The following is a 13,161-nucleotide window of genomic DNA, read 5'->3' as shown; positions in this document are numbered from 1 at the left end:
GTTTCCATTTCAGGGATGAGCTACTGGCTAATCTTGTCAAATTATATTTTTAAAAATTTCTTCTGTCAATTTTTACACCCCAACTACAGTTTTCCCTCCCTCCACAATTTCTATGTTCTTTTTTAAATTTGCATTGAATTTAATCTATAGATCTGTGTTGGGGAGAATGAGACAGTCTTTCCTTCTTTCATCTCTAATATTCTTTTTCTTTTTCTTTCTTTCTTTTTTTTTTTTTTAAATATGGAACGCTTCATGAATTTGCATGTCATCCTTGTGCAGGGGCCATGCTAATCTTCTCTGTATCGTTCCAATTTTAGTATATGTGTTGCCGAAGCGAGCACTCTAATATTTTTTAAAAGATTTGTTTATTTATATGAGTACACTGTAGCTGTCTTCAGACACACACCAGAAGAGGGCATCGGATCCCATTCAGGATGGTTGTGAGCCATCATGTGGTTGCTGGGAATTGAACTCAGGACCTCTGGAGGAGCTGTCAGTGCTCTTAACTGCTGAGCCATCTCTCCAGGCCTTTCTCCAGCCCTCTCTCTAATATTTTGAGACAAATCCCTGGCTGACCTTGACCTGCTGTGATCCTCCTGCCTTGGCCTCCCACATGCTGGGATTTCAAGTGTGTACCATCACACTCAGCTGAAAATTAAAATTTTAATATTGCGGCGTCTTGCAATCCGTGGAAGTGTGCACCGCTCCATTGATTTAGATCCTCCTTGATTATTCTAATTAGTGTTTTGTAGCTTTCAGCGAACTTGACTGGAGCATCTTTTGTTAGATGTAATCCTAAAACATTTTATTATGTTCACATTGTGTATGTTTTATGTTCTTATAAATAGCATGTTAAAAATAGTTTTATGACCTAGTCCAAGGCCTCATGACCTCTGCCATGGGGTTACATCTTCAAGCCTCACTCACCTTCCTACTCTCCAGACAGGGTCTTGCTATGGCCTTTACGCTGGTCTTGCGTCCCTAGACTTTAGCCATCCTTTTGACATACTGTCCCAAGTGGTTTGCAATAGTGTCCCAAGCTAAACTGCATTTTTCATTGTGTGTGTATTCACTTCTAATGTTAAGGGTTGTGTTGTATTCCTTTAAAAGATCTCTTGAGGGTTGGAGAGATAACTCAGGTTAGGAGCACTTGGTTCTCTTGTAGAGGATCTGGATTTGATCCTAGCATTCGCATGGTGGTTGGCAACTGTAACTGCAGTTTTGGGGTATTTGATGCGTTCTTCAGGCTTCTTTAAATACCAAGAACAAATGAGGTGTCCAGACATATACGCAGGCAAAACACTCATATACATAAACATTTTAGGACAGCCCTCAGCCACTAAGACGACTAGTGTATATAGAAATAATTGATACCTTCTCACTTTGGAAATTTTTTTTTGGTTGTTGTTTTTTTGGTTTTTGGTTTTGTTTTTGTTTTTTTTTCAAGACAGGGTCTGTCCTGGCACTCACTTTGTAGACCAGGCTGGCCTCGAACTCAGAAATCCACCTGCCTCTGCCTCCCAAGTGCTGGGATTAAAGGCATGCGCCACCACTGCCCAGCACCTTCGGAATTTTAATTAAGGGCTTTGCACACGTTACATAAATACTCTACCACTGATCTGTAACTCCAGCCCCATTTTGTAATTGTTGTGATGTTTGAATGTGTGTCCCTCTCCTTTTTCCTTTCTTTCTTTCTTTCTTTCTTTCTTTCTTTCTTTCTTTCTTTCTTTCTTTCTTTCTTTTTTTGGTTTTTCAAGACAGGGTTTCTCAGTGCGGCCCTGCTTGTCCTGGAACTCACTCTGTAGACCAGACTGGCCTCGAACTCAGAAATCCACCTGCCTCTGCCTCCCAAGTGCTGGAATTAAAGGCGTGCGCCACCACCGCCTGGCTTTATTTCTTATTTTGAGGCAAGCTTTCACTAAGTTGCTCATCTGGCTTTGAAAGCATTCGGTAGCCTAGGCAGATCTTGAACACACAATCCTTCTGTCCAGTCTCTAGAATGGCTAAGATAATGGGCTCGCACCAGCTAGCCTGGCCAAATTTGGTTTTCTTTATTGTCCTCATAAAATGGGCTAGGACCTATTTTTCCCACTTCGTTTGTGTAGAGGAGTTTACAGAGAGGGTCTAGAAAGCTGGTTTAAGAGTGCCTGCTGCTCTTCCAGAACACTGTAGTTTGGTTCCCAGCATCCAGACTGGGCAGCTTACAACTGCATGTGTTTGAACACTTGGTCCATAAGGAGAAGCATTATCAAGAGGTGTGGCCTTGGGACTGGCGAGATGGCTCAGCGGATAAGAGCACTGACTGTTCTTCCGAAGGTCCTGAGTTTGGATCCCAGCAACCACATGGTGGCTCACAACCACCCATAATGAGATCGGACGCCCTCTTCTGGTGTGTCTGAAGAGAGCTACAGTGAATTACTCCGGAGCTAGCGGGCCGGAGCGAGCCGGGCCGGCAGAGGTCCTGAGTTCAATTCCCAGCAGCCACACACATGATGGCTCATGGCCATCTGTATAGCTACAGTGTATTCATACACATAAAATAAATAAAATAAATCTTTAAAAAAAAAAAGAGGTGTGGCCTTGTTGGAATAGATGTGGATTTGTTGAAGGTACTGTGTCACGAAGAGGTGGACTTTGAGGCCTCAAAAACTCAAATTACTTCTTCGCCTGCTGCCTTGGGATCCAGAAGTAAAACTCTCAGCTCCTTCTTCAGCATCACGTCTGCCTGCGCGATGCCATGCTTCCCACCAAGACGATAATGGACCGAACTTTTCCTCTATAAGAGCTGCCATGGTCACGCTGGCTCTTCACAGTGAAAAAGTCCTAAGACAAGAAACTACTCTCGCTTCTAGAGCTTGTTAAATCTTCCCTGATAGACAAAACCTCTCAGGGTTCTGTGGGAAACCTCTGGGATGTCTGCCTGGTCCATCCTTGCTGTCTGAGTCCATGAACTGGTGAGGAGTTAAACGAGCCTGTACGGGAGGAAGGCCTTGACTTTGTACTCGGAGCCTCCCTGCCTGAACAAGATTCCTGAGAGAACCAGGGGTGCCCTAGGCCTGGAACAGGGAAGGACGGGAAGCTTGACTAGAAATTTACTGGGGCACTGTGGATACATGGAGGGCTTCTTCTGTTACTTCATTACTAACGTTTACGTGAATAGAAGGTTTGCAGAAATAAGTGTTTGTGCATTCAACATCCAAGAATGGTAAGCCAGACATGGGAAGCCAAGACAGGAAGCTTTTACTTTTTTTTTTTTTTAAAGATTTATTTATTTGATGCCTGTGAGTACATTGTTGCTCTCCTCAGACCTATCAAAAGAGGGCATCGGATCCCATTCCAGATGGTTGTGAGCCACCATGTAGTTGCTGGGAATTGAACTCAGGATCTCTGGAAGAACAGTCAGTGCTCTTAAACTGCCGAGCCATCTCTCCAGCCTGGGGTTTTACTTTAAAAAAAAAAAAATCTATCTATCTATCTATCTATCTATCTATCTATCTATCTATCTATAATTTTTTTATTTTACTTATTCAATTTCATCTCACTCACTGCCTCTCCTGGTCACCCCTTCTATAATCCTTCCCCTATCTCCCTGTCCCCTTCTCCTCTGAGTAGGTAGGGGGTCCCACTGCGTATCCCCCTACCCTGTCACATCAAGTCTCTGAGAGGCTAGGCACATTCTTTCCCACTGAGTCCAGACAAGGCAGCCCAGCTAGAAGAACATATCCCACACACAGGCAACAGCTTTTGGGATAGCCCCGTTTCGATTGTTCAGGACTCATATGAAGACCAAGCTGCACATCTGCTACATATGTGCAGGGAGGCGTAGGTCCAGCCCATGTATACTTTTAGGTTGGTTGTTCAGTCTCTGAGAGCCCCAAGGGTCCAGGTTAGTGGACTGTTGGTCTTCCTGTGGAGTTCCTATCCCCTCAGGGGCCTGCAATCCTTCTCCCTGTTCTTCCATAAGAGTCCCTAAGCTCCATCCACTGTTTGGCTGTGGGTGTCTGCATCTGTCTGAGTCAGCTGTTGGGTGGAGTCTCTCAGGGGACAACCATGCTAGACTCCTGTCTGCAAGCGTAACAGAGTCTCATTCATAGTGTCAGGGATTGGTGCTTGCCCATGGGATGGGTCTCTGGTTGGGCCGGTTATTGGTTGGCCATTCCCTCAGTTTCTGCTCCATGCCCTGTCCCTGCATATCTTGTGAACAGGATAAATTTTGGGTCAAAAGCTTTGTGGGTGGGTTAGTGTCCTTATTGCTTTACTAAAGTTCCTGCTTGGCTACAGGAGATGGCCTCTTCAGCTTCCCCAGTGTTGTGAGTCTCAGCTAAGGACATCCCCCCTGATTTCTTGGGTGCCTCCCTTATCCCAGCTCTCTGTCTCACCTGGAGATACTCCTACTTCCCCGCCGCCATCAGTTGAAGATTTCCATTCATTCTCATGGCCATCTGGCCATCCCCAACAGAAGGTTTTAAATTCTAAACTAGGGGCTGGCAAAATGGCTCAGCGGGTAAGAGCACTGACTGCTCTTCTGAAGGTCCTGAGTTCAGATCCCAGCAACCACATGGTGGCTCGCAACCACCCGTAATGATATCGGACGCTCTCTTCTGGTGAGTCTGAAGACAGCTACAGTGAATTACTGCCAGAGTGAGGGGGTCGGGGAGGAATAAGCGGGGGAGGAGGGAGCAGGACCGGCAGAGGTCCTGAGTTCAATTCCCAGCAGCCACACTGATGGCTCATAGCCATCTGTACAGCTACAGTGTACACATAAAATAAAATAAAATAAAATAAAATAAATCTTAAAAAAAATAAATTCTAAACTAGCTTTACTACCAGAAAAGATCTGGACTATGTAATGAAACAAGCAAAACCCCAGGTCCAGTTTGTTCCCCCATGTATTCTTTCAGGTTCCTGCCCTCCCTGGTTTCCAACCTCTGCTGGTTGTCCTCCTAGGGGAAATTGTGGTCACATGTCACCTACCTAGGTGCTCTTCTTCTTTCTAAAGAGTTATGCTAAGTCCTTCAGATCCTGAATGCACGACCCTTGTCTTTGGGTCTTGGCTTCACTGCTCTGTGATTTGAGGATACATGAAATTCATCCTAAGGGTGAGAGTGCATGCTTGTTCAGAGATCTGTTGGATAGGACGCACTAAATAGAACAGTTGCATTTAATGTCAGATGCCTCTATCAGGCAGGTTCTCATTGCAGATATAATTTCTCAGTTACATCCCATCCTCAGAGGACAGGAAGAACTGAGTGCATTCCAGTCTCACGCCTAACAGACATTAATCCTAAAGTCCCCCGTATTTATGTGACATCTTGACTTACATTTCAAGCTTCAGCTGGGGCCAGTCTACAAAGTCATTTGTAATTCTGACATCAGAAACACATTTCCAATTCTTTGGGGCCTTCTCTGGTCTGGGAAACAAGCTGCCAGAATGTGACTATAATTTACACAAAACATAAAAGAGATCCTGCAGGTGATGTGGCGGTTCCAATGTTGTCAAGTTATAGACTAGTGCTCGACATCGGAGGTGTGCTTTGGACAGGTAAGGGGACTCAGTCAGGTCTTCCTGTCTCCTTTTACTGTCTTCCACTGTTCTGCATTTCTGGTGTGGTTACAGGACCCCCAAGAGCAGTCCAGTGCCTGGCACATGACAGATATAGGTGAATGAAGGTCGTTGTGTTTGCGCAGACTGGGGTGCTTGAAACTATGACTGTCTTTCATGTCGTCTTAGTGCTAAATTCTTTGCTAACATGTGGGAACAGTGGCTGAAGAGAAGCAAGGGTTTGGGCAGAGCAGAAGGGAGGCATTTGTTTAGATTTTTTTTTCACCTTTGAACAGCCATATGCTCGGACAAAGACAATCTGTCCTCATTTGGGGTCTGGTTAGAATGTACAGCAGAGATGCGACTGAGTTTTAGGGGGAAGACTCCATCAGAGAAAGGAACCTAGGCTGGGAGTCGCCTTCTCTGGGATTTCTTAATCACAGGGTTGGGCGGGGCAGGTATCAGAATTGAAAGGTGGAGATGGTGGGGGTGTTGGAGGCGTGCTGGTAGACTCTTTTGATGCGGCCCTGTTCTAGCTAAGTGGCAGGTTAGACAGTAACTACTACTAGCGGCAGAGTAATAATACTTTTGCTTTCATTCACTCCGACGGCAACCTGGCCTTCCCACAACTACTTTATGGTGGGCTCATCCCTGCTGGGTTCCTAGGCACTTTAGCAACTCTAACTGGTTTGTTTCTCAGTGTGCTCTGAAGTGGAAATGCCTTAAATGTGCCAGATATTTTATCCCTGGGTCCAACCTGCAAAGCTAAACTAGCCAAAAGTTCTAGGGTGGAAAGCTTGGAGTTCCGCATCGACCCAAGCGGGTTTTTTTTTTTTTTTTTTTTTTTTTTTTAAACTCTAGGCTTCCTGGGAGAAGGCCCCCACTCTTCTCCGCTGACCAAAGTCGCGGGCCCTCGTCGTCATCTTCTCTCCCCCTCCCCCTCCTCCTCTCCCCTAGGGCAGGATTCCCTTTGTAATTAATCCCAACACTCCAACCAGAGGGGAGGAAAACGTGTTAATGAGTGAGCGTCCCAGTCTGACTAGGCGGTCTTCGCTCACAGCTAGAAGACCGAGTAATTAAATTATTTTTGGAAGAAGAGGGGGGAGTATGTGTCAGGAAAATACGGTATACATGGGAGAGGGGCTTGTCTCTTGTCACTAATTAATATCAGGGATGATCCTTTTCGCAGCTCTAGGCCGGAGGGGACCAATCCACGTCTCCGATTCCCCTGGAGTTTGTGAGGCCAGGTTTGTGGTCCCAAAGAAGAGACTATGGCCTAGGGGAAAGGTCTTCACTCGGGGGTCGGAGAAGACAGCTCCAAGAGGGGCTGCGGGCTGGACCACCAAGAAGCGAGGCAGCATCAAGCACACACACCTTCCCGGCCAGGTCTGCAAGCCAGGCGCGGATTCCCAGGATCCGGAGGGCGCAGGGCATGGCCAGGCGCAGGGCTGGGGGTGCCGCGACTCGGGGAAGAGCCGGGCCGCAGACAATGGACGCAGCAGCGGGAGGGGCGGCGGCTGCGGGAACAGCCGGGAGGCGGCACCGGGGAGCTCGCTCCCCGCCCCCTGCCCCCTCCTGGTCCCCTCCCCCTCCTGGTCCCCTCCCCCTCTCCGCCGCCGGCTCCAGATCTGATTCCTGATCCCCGATTGCTGGGTCCTGGGTCCCCGCCATGGGAGCCTGAGCGCCCTGCCGTCCCCCCCCCCGGCCCCCTTCCCCCGGGGCCTCGAGGGGGAAAACAGGCGAGTGGTCTGGGACCGAGCCGGGGTGAGCGACCTCAGGAGCCCCCCTCGTCCACCCCCCGTCGCCCGCGCTGCCGGTTCTGGAGCGCGGAGTTCGGAACGACCCGGTGCGCTGCGGATACAAAGGCGCGGAGCGGAGCGGGGCGTGCGCCCAGTCCACCCGGCTGTTCGCAGCGGCGGGTGAGTGGCGGGCCGCGGGGGCGCGGGCAAAGTTTGCAAAAAAAAAAAAAAAAAAAAAAAAAAAAAAGGAAAGGAAGAAAGCAACAGAAAAAGAGAAGGAAACCGTGCAAAAGACTAGGGAGCGCCCGGCCCTGGAGAAAGCAGGGTGGCTTCTGGGGGAAGGGGGGCTTGAGGCAACCCTCTTCCGGTCTGTCCCCCACTGCACAGCGGAGTAACCCCAACTTTGGGGAGGGGAAGGGGCGCATGGGGAAGGGGCGGAGCCCAGGCCTTAAGAGCCGGGGACTTTCCTGGGCCGGGGGGCCCCCGGGCGGGCGCCTGAACGATCCCAAGGGAACAACCCATTGAAGCAGGGGATTGGGAAGCGTGTGTTGGAGGTGGTGGGAGAGGCGGTGGAAGGATCAGAGGCTGGAGGTATTGGAAGCTGAAGGTATGTAGGGATGCGTACACACCTCACACCTTTGGAGTGTGGGGAGGAAGGGGCAGGTATTTGTTCAGTGTGTAGAGTGGATCCCTGAGAGATGGCCCCTCACAGCAGTGTGTGTGTGTGTGTGTGTGTGTGTGTGTGTGTAACCCAAAGATGGGACTTGCGGTGATACTGATGAATGCGTGTGGGGAACCAACGACATCATATCTGTCCCTTGTCCTATTTACTCATCGAAGGTCCTAAGCCCTGCATTAGTGAATTTTAAAGGGCTGCTTGGGGGATCAGTATGTATGATTCTTTGTTTTTGTGTGTGTGTGTGCATACGCCTTGACGTGCTGCGTGTTCCTGCAGGTGGGCCCTGGGTTGGATGTGTAGATGTTTCTCTCTCTCTCTCTCTCTCTCTCTGTGTGTGTGTGTGTGTGTGTGTGTGTGTGAGAGAGAGAGAGAGAGAGAGAGAGAGAGAGAGAGAGAGAGAGAGAGAGAGAGCTGACTACATATCTGCTGTGTATTTGGGTATGTATTTGTGTGTATATTCAAGGGAAGGGGTGTGTGTCTGTGTGTGTATGCGCTGAGAGAGGGGCTTATGGGAAAGAGGTGGGCAGGTATTAGAGAAGGTGGGTTTATAAGAGCAGAATGGATGGTAGGTATATGTGGGTAGGTGTGTGTGCACCTGTGTGGTGGGAAGGGGTGTGTGTGTGTGTGTGTCTGTGAATCTGTACTCTTGTGAGTAACCTGTACTGATGGGTAGATAATGGATATGTGCCTGTCTTTGCTAATGTGTATTTTCAGTGTGTACGAGGGGTGCCTCTTGTCTCTGCAGGCAGATTTTCCTGGCAGAAAGCCCACCTGGAAGGCTGTCCGCAGGATTCGAATGGCCCTGCCTAGATGCAAGGGTAGTGCCTTGAGTATGTGAGACCCTTGCGGGGATTGAGCACTGGGGGAGCCGGTAATGAGTTGTCTTACTTGATGCTTATTTGGGGAGATGGGCTTTTCTGGAAGCTGGTGTGTGTTGTGGGGAATGGCGAGGTGGAAGAGCCCTGTAGTCTTAAAGGAATTGTGGGGTTCAGGAGTCAAGGACATAATAGGGGCCCTCCTTCCTGTCATAGGCTAGGCTTTAGTGCCCTTTGAGGCCATATGCTTGGCTTCTCTGACCCAGTTACTCTCTCTGAGGCCACGGCTCTCTTGGAAAGCCATTTTGAAGATAGCTACTTCAGAGCCCTCCAACTCTGCCCTGCCTCTGGGATCCCGAGAGGTGTGGGCTGGAGGCTTGAAGAAGCATAAGTGAGGCATGAGACCTGGGAGGGAGTGGTAGGGTCGAGAAAGTGACGTGGGTTGCTTGTCTGGGAGTTTTGCAAGTGTGTCCGAGTAGTTTATCTTGCAGTTTCTTTATTAAAAGCACACTTTGGATGGTGTGTGTGTGTGTGTCTGAGAGTGTGCGTGTGTCTATGTGTGTGCACACGTGTGTGAGTTTGTGTGTGTGTGTGTCTGAGAGTATGCGTGTGTCTATGTGTGTGCACATGTGTGTGTTTGTGTGTTTGTGCGCGCACGCATGCGCTCAAGCATTCAAGAGTGTTTCTGTGTGAATGTGTGTCTGTGTGTGTGTGTGTGTGTGTGTGTGTGTGTGTGTCGGAGTTGAGCTTCCGAGAGGGCAGATGTCTGCTTGGTGGGAAAAGGGTCTTTCTTCATCATTGTGAGAGTGGGTGGAAGTCACACTGGGGAAGAGACATCGCTTCCTCCCTGAAGTAGTAGCTACCTCCCTTTCTCTGTGCTCTTGTTCATTCTCTTTTGGGGTGGAGGGAAGACAGGGGTGGTCACTTCCTCTGGGACCCAAGCCTTCTTCCCAGCTGCATGTTCTCAGTTCTTCCTCTTGCTGCCAGAGGTTAGTTAGGCGGAGACACTGGTTTTAAGACAGGGGGCTGGAGTTGCACATGCCCATTAGGGTCCTGGGTAATTGCCACTGGAATGTTGGTCTCTAATGGGCATGTGCAGTTGGAATGTTCCATCTTTAGCCCTCAGAGATTCCCTACCCTTCATAAAGCCTGGGGAGAAGAGAGGAGAGGGTTAGAAAACGTTAGAGCAGGGAGAGGAGGCGATGAAAAGTCTGCCTCCCCGCCCAGTGTTCCATCTCTTCAAGCCAGACACCTATCAGATGGTTTTTCCCAGGGCCTGCATGGCGCCCCTGTCCAAGGCAAGTGCCCTGGCTCTCTGCATACCTTGTTTGCTCAGCGTGTGGTCCCTACTAGTAGGAGTTGTCCTCCAAGGAGGAGGAATTGTGGTCAGACAATGTGAAGTGCCATTTCAAAGAGGGCTTCCAGACTGGGACCCAGTGGCCACACTGGCCCCTCCTTCTCTATTGTCTTGGTCCTGCTTTGTACTTTCTCTAATTCCCCCACAGGGCTGCCTTCTCTGGTGTCAGCTCCCTCACCTTCCTGGAGGTCCTGAGGAGAAAGATCAGCCTTTCCCCCTGGTCCTTCCTTCTCGCTGAGGCTTAGGGACTCCACTTTTCTCTATTGCTGGCTCCTACACTGTGACGTCCACAGGAAGAGACAGCCAGTTTCACTTAGTGCTAAGAGCACTGTGACCTGGTGCATGTAATTAAGCTTCAAGCCTTACTTAGTTAGCCTCCTGGGCGGTTGAAGACACCATCCTCCAAGCCCACCCTGACCCCCATCCACAAGGGATCCCAAATCCCCACCCTGCACGGAGACCTCTCTCCTTCCATGACAGTTTGCTCTGAACTTCTAGCTTTGCGGCATCCCAATTCTGTGACCTGATATAAAACAGCTAAGTTTTGGAAGCCTCACCTGTTACATGCTGGTTGGTGATGGGTCCCCACCTCATGGGTTTATGCCGACCAAGTGAAGTGACCTGGGAAGAATGTGTCCCTTTAGTGTCTGCCACAGGGGAGTGACTTAGTAAATCCTGGCTGTCGTGGCTTGGATTTTGATCCGCTGATGTGGTAGGTAAGGGGTGCCAGTCTAGGCAGTCAGGCATTGGAGTGAGGCTATGCATACGTTGTGTTCTCTCTCCTCTGGCAGACCACATCCAGCCACAGTCCACTCTCTGCCAGGTGCTGTGTGAAACCCGGGGGATGGAGTGGGGAAGAGACACTGTTCCCAGGGGGAAACATGCTTGGACACGTCGATCCCCGGAACCCCACCCCCCCACCCCCCAGTGCTGTTTGGAGGTGTATTCAGGAGGCCTTGACGGGCGTAGAGTTTGGTTCTGTCTGAGTATTGCAGTATTGGGCAAGGTTCCTGAAGGAGCTGTGTTGGCCACTGTTAAAAGTTAGCGTGAAGTGAGCTTCTTTCAAGAGAATGGAATTTAGTGCACACGCAGTATGATTCAACAATCTCTGTCTAGGTGTGGAACGTGTTCACTAGCTCTGAGAGAACTGCGGACATGCTAAGCAGTTGTTTCCAGTGCCCTCTTGTTTACTCCTTGGCCACCCCCACCTTACGCTCTGCCTCTGTGGAGTTACCTGTTTTGGCTTTTTTTTCCTCTAGATTTCATCATTTTATGTCTGGCTTCCTCTTCTCAGAATGATTGCAGGGCTCACTCATATGTACTTATGTGCATATACATATGCACATACTTATGTATGTACACATATATGTACAGCATGTGTAACGCTTTTTATGGCTTAGTAATAGTCTACTACACAGGATATTCCTTCTCTGATCCCATTTATTTATTTATTTATTTATTTATTTTGAGACAAAGTCTTGTTTTTTAATCTTTGGCTGGTCTGGAACTCGCTATGTAGACTAGATTGGCCTGGAGCTTGTAGAGGCCTGCCTTCCTCGCAGGCTCCTGAGTGCAGGTATTAAAGTCATGTTCCATGACGCCTGGCTGTTCGTAACCATTTTTTAAAGGATAGGAAGGCAGGGAGAGGACTGAGGGGCTTGCTGGTAGAGGCTGAGCATGAGCAAGGACGATCGTGGGGTGTTTGGGACTGCTGGATCTTGAAGTGCAAAGTGGAGACTTGGCCTCAGTTTCCCTAGCTATAAAACAGAATTAATGGTCCCTTCCCTTTCCTGTCCCATCCTGTGGTGCTTGGTGGAGCTGGAGGCATCAGGGAGAGGAGAGGCTGGGATAGTATTGTCAGACCATTTTTTTTTTAAACCTTACCATTTCCTGCTCTTTCCTGGCAGCTCCCACCTGTGCGCTTCTGCTCTTCTCCCTGTGCTTCATTCTCCTGCTTTGTCTCTGACCAGCTTCCTTTCTCTTTGAGTTGATCTGAAACCTCTCACCCTCTACAGGTGCTCCTGTGCTCTGTGTGATTTTGAGAGCAGACGTACAGATGGATTCTTTCTATCCTATTTGGCCTTTGACAGCCCTTGGTCACCTGCTCTGTTGAGATCTGGCAAGAACCGCAGTGTGCCAGGCAGGATCTTTGCGGCTCTTCTCCCCAACCCCCACCCCCACCCCTGCTTAGTACAGAGTGGGAGGCAGAGGCCTCTATGGTGGGGCCCTTTGGAAATGAGCTGTTGCAGTGCCCATCTTATGCCCCTGGCAAGGTTGGTAATTATAGACAAGACAGCTGGGAATGGGTTTGGGAAAAGCAAGCTTGAAATCAGCAGTACTGGGTCTATCCTGGTAATCAGGGTGGGGCCCTGAGAGGGGAGAGTGGCAGTGTCTAGGGGCTGGGCTGGGGCTGGAGGCTTGGGGCCTCCTTCCAATGGCGATCCTGTCCATCGATGAATAGCTAGGACAAGACCCTGGAAGAGAGGGTAAGCCATTGGATCCTAGGTCCAACCTCATGGAGGAAGAGGGAGGAGTAGAGAGAAGCTGAGGGGACCAGAGAGCTCCTGAGACATGGAAAGGATCAGTATGCGATTGGTTCCTGGCCCACACTCCTTGTTGGGGAGGAGCCGCCTTTGCGTCCGAAGATGATTCTTCCTTATGAGTGGAATCTACTTTTTATAATGAGGCAATAAGGAAAAGAAGCAGAAGGCTTGATTACGAGAGTACCTAAAAGCTGGGAAACCAAGCCTTTTAATATCAGTTATAAAAAATAATTTATTAATTTGTATTTTTTAGGTACATTGGTGTTTTGCCTGCATGTATGTCTGTGTGAGGGTGTTAGATTCCCTGGAATAAGAGTTACCGACAGTTATGAGCTGCCTTGTGGGTGCTGGGTATTGAACTTGGGTCTTCTGGAAGAGCAGCCAGTGCTCTTAACCGCTGAGACATCTCTTCAGCCCTGAGCATCAGTTTTCTAATCTACCTATTTTTTCTTTCCTTCCTTCTTCCCTCCCTCCCTCCCTCCCTCC

At 49.2% G+C, this 13,161-nt stretch overlaps 1 protein-coding gene and 1 non-coding gene across 3 annotated transcripts in view; one reads left to right on the top strand and one right to left on the bottom strand.

Annotated features, from left to right (window-relative positions):
- Window positions 1-234: 234 nt before the first annotated feature.
- On the bottom strand, window positions 235-341 carry LOC116072472. Its single transcript, XR_004111473.1, has one exon. It is a non-coding gene; the product is annotated as a U6 spliceosomal RNA (small nuclear RNA).
- A 6,794-nt stretch (window positions 342-7,135) lies between these two features.
- Window positions 7,136-13,161, top strand: part of Vangl2 (VANGL planar cell polarity protein 2) — a 23,260-nt gene continuing 17,234 nt past the window's right edge. The window contains exon 1 of one of the 2 annotated variants that reach the window (XM_031389840.1): window positions 7,136-7,461. The gene's annotated coding sequence lies outside the window, so the exon portion shown is untranslated. Of the gene's footprint in view, window positions 7,462-7,683; window positions 7,889-13,161 lie in introns of those variants that run through there. The other variant, XM_031389846.1, reaches the window with a different exon arrangement.

Source organism: Mastomys coucha, unplaced genomic scaffold (assembly GCF_008632895.1).
Source record: "Mastomys coucha isolate ucsf_1 unplaced genomic scaffold, UCSF_Mcou_1 pScaffold1, whole genome shotgun sequence".
NCBI classification, from domain to species: Eukaryota; Metazoa; Chordata; class Mammalia; order Rodentia; family Muridae; genus Mastomys; species Mastomys coucha.
Note: the sequence above shows the minus strand (reverse complement) of the source record. Positions and strands in the feature narration are given on the sequence as shown.